Source organism: Sinocyclocheilus anshuiensis, unplaced genomic scaffold (assembly GCF_001515605.1).
Source record: "Sinocyclocheilus anshuiensis isolate Anshui unplaced genomic scaffold, SAMN03320099.WGS_v1.1 scaffold1500, whole genome shotgun sequence".
In the NCBI taxonomy this organism is placed as follows: domain Eukaryota; kingdom Metazoa; phylum Chordata; class Actinopteri; order Cypriniformes; family Cyprinidae; genus Sinocyclocheilus; species Sinocyclocheilus anshuiensis.
Window position 1 is genome coordinate 1,025,642 of NW_015537960.1, and position 235 is coordinate 1,025,876.

At 22.6% G+C, this 235-nt stretch overlaps 1 protein-coding gene across 1 annotated transcript in view; it reads right to left on the reverse strand.

Moving 5' to 3' along the window:
* The window catches only part of LOC107666886 (dedicator of cytokinesis protein 1-like), a 262,036-nt gene that overhangs the window by 139,873 nt on the left and 121,928 nt on the right, over positions 1-235 (reverse strand). The gene's annotated exons all lie outside the window — the stretch shown is intronic.

A 235-nucleotide genomic window follows, 5' to 3' on the forward strand; every position in this document is an offset into this window, starting at 1 on the left:
AAAATAGAATAAATAGAATAAAGAATAAAAATGTGTGTGTGTGTGTGTGTGTACACAAATTTCTATTTTTTATTTTATTCTATTTTATTTTAATATCTATTTCAACATTATAATGATGAAATAATGAAAAGAGTTATTTGCATTATGTTAATGAGTTTTGCAGGGGGGGCAATATGCTTAATTTGTAAAATAAATGTCAGCACAAAAATTCTTGAACATAAAAAAGGTTTAATTT